This window comes from Perognathus longimembris, chromosome 19, assembly GCF_023159225.1.
Source record: "Perognathus longimembris pacificus isolate PPM17 chromosome 19, ASM2315922v1, whole genome shotgun sequence".
Lineage (NCBI taxonomy): Eukaryota > Metazoa > Chordata > Mammalia > Rodentia > Heteromyidae > Perognathus > Perognathus longimembris.
This window is the reverse complement of record NC_063179.1, coordinates 9,625,864-9,632,923: the sequence shown is the minus strand read 5'-3', so window position 1 is coordinate 9,632,923 and position 7,060 is coordinate 9,625,864. Positions and strand designations below refer to the sequence as shown.

The 7,060-nt window shown below is 37.2% G+C and overlaps 1 pseudogene; it reads right to left on the bottom strand.

Moving 5' to 3' along the window:
* Nucleotides 1-808: 808 nt before the first annotated feature.
* On the bottom strand, nt 809-1,604 carry LOC125367652 (annotated as a pseudogene).
* Between the last annotated feature and the right edge of the window lie 5,456 nt (nt 1,605-7,060).

Sequence of the window (7,060 nt, the reverse complement as noted above, 5' to 3'; positions counted from 1 at the left end):
ATGGTGCAGTAGCATTTTCAGCAAACCATTTGAAAAGGGCCAATATTCACTGTCTCTAATTCCTTCTTGTCTTTTTCTTAATTTTTAATCAAGTATTCGTCACCTACCTCACTTTACAGAAATTGCTGTCATGTAGTTTGTTGATGTCCTTTGTGTAGCCAGTGCCATAGTTTTGGATTTGGCTTTGTCTTGATATTACTTGGACTCTGAGCAGTATTTAGTGCCGTTAATTGTTCCTTTTCACTGGATGCCATGATACCCAAAATATGTGCGGTTTCTTCCTATGTCATAGATAGCCACTGTAGTTATTCCATATTCATAACTACTGTATACTGAATGCCTCAACATGTCTACCCTTGACTTCAGTGCCTTTTACTAGAAGCTACCCAACTTCATTGATATATTTATTTATTTATTTATTTTCTTTTAGTTATAAAACTTTTATTATTTGGGGGCTGGGAATATGGCCTAGTGGCAAGAGTGTTTGCTTCCTACACATGAAGCTCTCAGTTCGATTCCCCAGCACCACATATATGGAAAACGGCCAGAAGGGGCGCTGTGGCTCAGGTGGCAGAGTGCTAGCCTTGAGTGGGAAGAAGCCAGGGATGGTGCTCAGGCCCTGAGTCCAAGGCCCAGGACTGGCCAAAAAAAAAAACCCACACTTTTATTATTTTAGCAACCATAATGTGTGTCCATTGTAGGAGTATGGAAAATACAAACAAGTAGAAGAAAAAAATCATAATCCCACCATTGAGATTGTAATTTTTGTCTTTCTTCACAAAGTTTTACATATATATATAATATTTATACAAATGTACTATTAACTTTCAAAAATATGGTATTTGCATATTTCTTAGTAACGGCTTTTCATTTTAAATCCTATCAGGGACCACTTTTTTCTTACAAATCAGTAAAGCTCTCCTTTTAAAAGATTTGTAGATTGGTTCCAACTACAATAAACAATGAACTGTAGATAACAAAAGGTACATCTAAAACTACTAAGAATAAGAGGTTAAAAGTAGAAAGATGGGCAAAGATATATCAGGAAAATGCTAAAAAAAAAAAAAAAGAATAAAGCTATATGGCAATGTTAATATCAGATAAAACAGACATCAAGGTAAGCTACATTAAATAGGGGTGAGGATGGTTTCCATTAAGCTTCCAACGCATCACTATAAGTTTGTTTCTCACTCTCCTCATCTCATCCATCTCATCCACTTCTCTAAACATATCTTCATTGCTTAAATGCCTGTTATGTATGTCTTCTTTAAATTCCTGGAGAGATTGATCTAGCCTTTCTCTAAAGGTTTCTTCTGCATTCTCCTCCTCCTCTGGTTCTTCCTCCTCTTCTGGCCTCCTCGGGCTTTGGCTCTTCCTCAGGCTTTGGTTCATTCTCATTTTCTGTATTTCCTTCCATTTTTTGACAGGGATTCATATTATCTCTGCTTCTCCTCTTTTTTTCCTGTCTAATCGTTGCAAATACTTCACGTGGTGATCCGAGCCGTTTCTTTCTCTTACTTTCCTAGCCTTGGGCGGTGCTAAGCACAGCCCTGTAAAATCCCAGCAAGCTAACTCCTCCTTCCGCTGGCTTCCAGCACCTCCCACTGCCCAACTGAAGGAAAGCTGGTACCCAGACGGGAACAAGGACCAGACTCAACTTCATTGATATAAATGCCCTAAAATTATACCTTCAAACAACATCTCTCTTCTGAACCAACATACCCAGCTATTGATTTGTTGTCTTCATTAGCATACCCACCACATAGAGCAAACTCACTGTATATGCTTTCAAGGTTTCTTTATAGAAAACATATTTCTATTTTTTCATATTTTCATTTGGTACCATCTTGATTCTCCTTTCTATCAAATTCTTTGTCAGATGATTTTTCTGGTCCAAAAATCTAGCTCCATAAAGCCTCACCTAACTAAGCATTCAAATTAAAAAGAAACTGGAGCTCTAAAGGTATAAAATTCTCTTAGGGGTAGATAACTGATTCCCTACTACTTAATCACTTTTAGTAATAAAGTTCTATTTCTTTTAACCTGGACTGAGATTTGAACTCAAAGCGTAAACAGCTCTCCCTTAGCATTTTTGCTCAAGGTTGGCACTCTGCCACTTGAGCCATAGTGCCACTCATGGCTTGTTGGTGATTAATGGAGATGAGAGTGTTCTCTGGACTTTCCTGTCCAAAGTGGCTTTGAACCTCAACCCTCAGATCTCAACCTCCTCAGTGGCAAATATTACAGACATAAACTACCAGTGCCTAGCAATAATTCATTCCTTGACTTCTAGAATTCAGCTTCTAGAATCCAAGTCAAGTGAACACCTTTGACTTTTGGCTCTATTTTTTTTTTCAAAGTTAGCAGCTACAGGTTGAGTTCTCTCATGTCAAACTTCTCAGGCTCTGAACCATGATCCTCAGTTCTCAGCCTCCCGAGTAACCAGGATTATAGGTGTGAACCACTAGCACCCAGATGTAAAGTTTTTAAGTGAAATACAAATAACATTAATCAAATATTTAACAGTTATAGATCTGTATTATGGACTAATTCCTACATACCTCATGTTTCAAATTTTTATAACTTTTAAGAGGATTTTCTTTGTTTCAGTAACAGATTAGATTATAATTTAAATGTCCAATGTCTAATTAAATATTTCTAACACAAAACTTCACTGTTTATAAGATAGACCCATAAAAATATATCCTAAAAATCTTGGGGTTACTCAAAGCATAAATTTAATCTATTACTTACCCCAAAATTATATTTGAATATGTGTATTTTGCTTGATTTTAGCAGAGGAAATTGAGATGCATTAAAATGAGAATCAAATATATTAAAATATATTTTTAAATATTAAGATGTATTGAACTATTTTGTAAAACCATCATCTTAATGTAATTATTAAAATAGAGAGAATTACCAGGAGAAAAATGAGGTAGGTAGTTGAACATAAAAGCTAGAAGATGAATCAGAGTTTTAGAGCTTTGCATTTGAAATCTATCAAATGGAATATTAATGTAAAAAACTAAAGTAGCTTTGAACTTATCTTTTCTGCACACACAAACATCCACAAGGACATTTTACTTAGGAAAAAAAATCACATTAATGTATTAACACACTTTTAGAAAATTTATGAACCAAGATTATTTTGAATGTTAAGTAAAGAAATAGCCAAAAACATTCTTTTTTGTTATTTCTTCCTACTGTTTCCTATTATCTCCTTGGCGCCCTGGAATCACTTCCCAAATAAACAGTGTGCACAAGGCAGTGTATTAAAACACTCGTAGCAAAACTACTTTCAGCCCAGCTGACACCAGTGGCTAGACATACACACTCCATGGATGTAACAAAATGTGAACAAGAAATGAAGGTTTGCAAGACACTGAATATCAGATAATGATGAAAACTATGGATGATATAAGACCGTGATTACTAAAAGCTTAGGAAACCATTGGCACAATTCCCTGGCTCACTGTCAGAAGAGGATTTTAAGGTCATCACACAGGGCAGAGCAATCAAAAATGGAAGCTTGGAGAAGTTATGAGTTCACACTGGTGGATCAGAACCATTTAAACAGGTAGACAAGCATCTAATTGATAAGAGCTACACAAAAGAATGTTGGACATAGCTGGAGAGCACCCCTTCTGAGGTCACATCTCAGTACTTATTAATGCATGAAAGGGAGAAAATTACTCAAAAATGCAGGAAGAAAAACTAAAAAATGCAGAAGTAAATAACACTCGGAGCTTCCTAAAGGTAGAGCACGGTTCTTACTGCCAGGAACCAGCATGGAATGTCACACTTGTCAGATCTCAATGGAGGCGGGAGGTCACAAGGGAGGCTGGGTCTCTCCTTTGAGATCTGAACTATCACAAGGGCATTCTACACCCCTCAAGGAACAGGAACCTGCACCTGCCTGTCTCACTTTACCTGCCTTGCACATCTTCAATGTCTTTGTGTCACCATGTACTTCTAAAAAAAGAACTTGCCACAAAATAAATTATTCAAGGCTGTAGGCAGTTCAGGCCACAAATGTGTATCTCCACTAAGAGAGTAATGCCAACTTCTTCAATGAGTGAACTTTGAACTTAAATCAGTGAACTTCATTTCAAAACAGTCTATGGGGCATTCTCCCTTTTGCCTTTCAAAGCACAAAGCTTGCAGTTCCCACTCCTCTGCAATTAGAAGTAACAGGTAGAAGGATCATGGTCTGAGACTGGTCCAAAGCAACAATGCGAGATCCTTGCTGAAAAATAAACTACAGCCGAAGAATAGGCTGAGAGTGGGAGTTAGGTGATAGAGTGCTTGCCTAGCTAGTGTGAGGCTCTGAGTTCAAACTCAAGTAAAAGAAAAACCACTTGCATACAGAATATCACTGGATCCTGGGGTTCTTTTAAGATATAGTATTCTAAGATAAAACTTGACTGATCAATTCATCATTGTTAGCAATAAGTGAGGATTTTGTACTACTGTTTTAGAAACTCTAAGGACACCAGGTGCCAGTGCCCTCACTTCTTATTCTGCTCAGCAGTCTGGGCGGCCCTGGAGCCATGTTCTGAAGGCTTTGGAAGATGGTCAGGTACCTGCTTTCCTTTTCCCTGTGAGGGCAACTTGAGGGCCATGGACATGTACTGCCTTAGGATTCAAAGATTGCAGGCAAAATAAACTACTTTACCTTCTTTTTCCTGTGCAGTTATACTTACCGTTGTTTTTTTTTTTTTTAATTCCACTGTGTTGTAGCTTCTTAATTGGACTCCGCAGCTCCCTCACAGCTATTTTAGTCTAACAAGAGCTGCGTAATTGCTCTTTGTTGGGGGATGAGGCCTGACATCTCCTACTTGGCTGCCCTGCTGATGTCATTACAAACTTTCTTAGTGATGTGAGGAAGAAGCACTCTTAATTTTATGATTATATCTTTCTGTATCATATCTTTCTGTATTATATCTTATATCTGTATTATATCTTTCTGTATCAGTCAGCATGGCTTCATCCAAGTCATATCCATGTCTCTGTAACCATTAATATAAAAGTAAAATGACTCATATCCAGTAGTAAGAGTCGGTAAGAGCTTAAATTCCTCCTAATTCTTGCTTTCAGCAATGAGCTCTATATTTCCCGATTTTCCTAACTTGGTATCTTTCCTTCAGCAACTGTACTTTCCTTCACCTCTGTGATAGCCAAAAGGCAGACAGTGTTTTATGCCTAACTTTGAGTGGTCACCATTTACAGCAAAGTTTTTGAATTATAGCCTTTTGTCAGAGATTCAATAAGTAACCTCAGGCTATTATGTAGAAGCCTGACAAAACTTAAAACACAAAATTGAGAATAATGTACCCTTTCTTTCCAAAACCATTGGCATTGCAAAAAATCTCTCCCTTTCAGAAGCAGTGTCTTCACCTAACCCTTCACAACTTTAGTATCCCTCTTTCTTCCCTCGCAGCAATCATCAGACTGAGCACAAATGTCTTTTCAATTGATTAGGCATACAATTTACTAACACATACACAGAAACATCCATGAAGAGTTTTGCTAAAATTAGTCATGATTCTCTGCCTGTTTGTACTAAAACTTGGTGTTTGTGGGGAAGGTTCTAGGCTCAGGCATGAGACGTGCTCACATTTACAGACTATGTTCCCCTGTATCTCCCAGCCTCCCATGTGTCTAAGTGGGCTGAGTAAGAAGAAAAAAATCTTGTGGCAAAAAAGTAGTACTTCTCAGTACACAATAAAGGTAATTCAGACCTTTGGGTTGTAGTCAGTTGGTTGGAGATTTTAAGCTAGAAGTTTGTGTGAGGTGATCACTATGTTTCTGTCTTCAGAAATTCTAAGGCAATGTGCAGTACACTCTTGGTAGGCCCTCAGTAAATATTAGAGGATTCAAAAGGGATATAATCTTGGTTTTCTGTTCACTGTTCTCTCTTGTAGTGTCTTTTTGAAAAATTAAAATATTTACATATAAGGATTGTGGTTACAATGTGATCAGAATAACTGAGGTACACTGGAAAGAATTTGAAAAATTTGGGCTTAGAGAGCCAAAGAACTTGGCATCAAAGAGAAAGTGTGATGCTTTCATGAGAGAAGTTCACCTTGGCACACAGGCCGTACAGGAAAGAAGGACAAAAAAATGTATCATATTTAAGCATGGAAGGGAAAATAATAACTTCTACAAACGAAGATGTGGGAGGGAAAAATAGGCTGACTGTCGACAAAATCTGCTACTCTGATCCTTTTGTGGGATCGGACAGCCACACTGCAAGAGTAAGTACAGGATCCGCAGGCCCTCTGGGAAGTCTCTTCTGGTCACAGATTTAATTGGTAACATCATTTCTTGATTGCTAGACTACTTACTGATGTAATTATTATTCCAATATCATGAAATTGTGTCCAGGTCTACTTATTTTTCTCCACTTAAGAGAAATACTGATGTTGTTCTTATCATTGGTATTAAAAGTAACTAGTATGCTGACTCACATCTACTTCTATGAATACTTTCTGGGTATGGATCATTCTCAGACTTTTAAAAGCTCTTCAAAAACATAGAGGAACATACTCTCAAATTTTTGGTATTATCATTTCTAACCCAGACCCCAAAAGATATCTATTATGACACCCATCTTAATAAACATTAATAAAGTATTTATTTTGTAATAAATGTAACAAAATGCTAGCACATGTTGAGGGCACCACATTTATTTATCTGTGATATTATATATTACATATGACCAAGCACCATTAAAACTAGAAAGGAACATGTGTAACATCAGGTCTTCCCTTCACCATTGGAAGGAAGACTCATCAGACTCCCACGAAATATGATAAGGAACCCTTGGGAGGACTGAAGAATCCCAATGTTGGCTCACTTCTCAGTGTACTCTATACATGTAATGCATCAAACAGCCTAGTAGGCTTCAGAAAAAAGGGCAGATTCTAATAGAAGATACCCAGACATGCTTGACAAAATGCAAATTACTAAAGAATTTCTTACAAGTCTCATAAAACTTCCATGTTTTATGAAAAAAAAGCTCTCCAAAATTAGTAAGAAGATGTCGTGCATGCAT